Genomic DNA, 1,845 nt, shown 5'->3' on the forward strand with positions numbered 1-1,845 from the left:
GCTCTTCCCACGGAGCCTGGTTTGACCCCATGCCCCTCAACCTTCGTTCCCACAACACCGAGCAAGAGTCCTTTTGGCAGTGACCTTGTCACCTGCCCCACTGCTTGCCCCCAGCATCCTGGGGGGGGTCTGCAGCCATCCCGGTGAAGGCGGTGAGCTCCGGTGACTGTCAGTGCACCAGCAGCGCTGGCTCAGCCCCTGCGTGTTGCTGCTAATTAAAAACAAATAACGAGGGGCCGGCTGGCAAGTGATGCGCTGGGTTTGCTGCTCCATCTAGAAGTTCTGCGAGCTGCTCAAATAAATAAGGTGGAAATTTAATTTTCTGCCACTCTGCAAAAGAGGGAGCGAGCTCTGGTATTATTTGTGCTCCTTCCTGAGCATCTCCCGTGCTGCGCCGGGGAAACCTGCCCTTGCCCGTGCCCTTCCCAAAGCACCATGTCTTGGCTCGGGCTGGTTTGTTGGGGAGAAGGTGCCAAATTGGCCATTTACCGTGCAGTGCCTGACAGGAAGGCAACTGGAGGCCGGCACTGCCCGGGTGGTGCCTTCTCCTCTCCAAAACAAGCAGATACGGGGGAAAAATCCATCATACAGCTGGCAGCCAGCTGGGAGCCGGGCAGGGGAGGCCAAACCCCGGCGCTCACTGCGCTCTGCAGACATCCCCTCTCCCTCTTTGTTTTCTCTGAGTGCACAGCGAGGCCTCCCCGGCACAGCCTGTTTCTTACCCTGCGCCGGGACAAAGCCCCGTGCCATGGGGCTGGGACGTGCTGACCCGGCGATGGGGAATACGACCTTGGAAGAGGGATCTAACCGGTTTGGGCTTTGCCGGGGAGCGATGCTCGGCCGCTCAGCCAGCCGTGGCCCGCTGTGGCGATGCTCCTCTCCAGTGGTTTGCTCCAGTGGGGTGTGGAAGTGCTGCTCCCAGGGGACTGCTGACCCTGCGGGATGGGTCACCCCCACCCCAGCCACCCTGTGTCCCCTGGGGTGGATGGAGGCGTTGGGGCAGCACCGCAGACAGCCAGGGCAGGGTCCCCACTGGGGTCTCTGTGGATTTAATGCGTTCCTTGAACCCTCTTGGGCGGGATATCAGTCTCTCCCCCCGGGTGTGGGTGCGATCTGCTTCTGCAACTGTTCCCTTGCCTGTGGCCAGGTTGTTTCAGAGCCGGGCGGGCTCGGGGAGGGGAGGTGGAATTACAGCGTTACAGACAAAGCCTTCATACAACCTTCCCTGCGTGAGCGGCGTTGCAGGGGGAAGCCGTGGAGCATGTTCTGCGGCAAGGGCTTCAAATGAGGCAAGCTGCCGTTCGGGATGTCTGCCGAATCGCTTCATCACCGCTCCTAATGGCTTAGCCAACAGCATCCATATTCATAAATCAAAGCCGGAGCCGGAGCCGCCCTCTGCTCGCTCGGCTGCCCAGCCCTGGTGTGGCCAGAAATAAGGGCAGATTATGTATTGCAGGCAGCGGCTCTGCATAGATCTTCTGCAGCTGCCTCGACTTGGCCTTGGGATTGCCTGAGCCCAAGGAGATTCGATACAATCAAATCTGTCTGTTGGCATCTGAAGGATTAGCTGAGTCAACCAGGAAAAAGCTGAGCTCGTTTATCATGCTATTTTCAGTACTGAAATGCGCCCTGGATGTAATTTCACCCTCAATTACAGATCCCACAGTCCTACAGAGCGTAATTACCCAAAATGTGCTTTTTCGGTGCGTTTAGGGTTTGGATTTGGGCGTAGCTCTCTGCCGAGGCTGGCTGATGAGAGCTGGGGAGAGGAACCGGCGCAGAGATAAACTGATCTTATCTGCTCTCTCTGGCCAAGGAAACCGCGGTGCAGGGAGGAGAGAGTCG

Source organism: Buceros rhinoceros, unplaced genomic scaffold (genome assembly GCF_000710305.1).
Source record: "Buceros rhinoceros silvestris isolate BGI_N320 unplaced genomic scaffold, ASM71030v1 scaffold28706, whole genome shotgun sequence".
In the NCBI taxonomy this organism is placed as follows: domain Eukaryota; kingdom Metazoa; phylum Chordata; class Aves; order Bucerotiformes; family Bucerotidae; genus Buceros; species Buceros rhinoceros.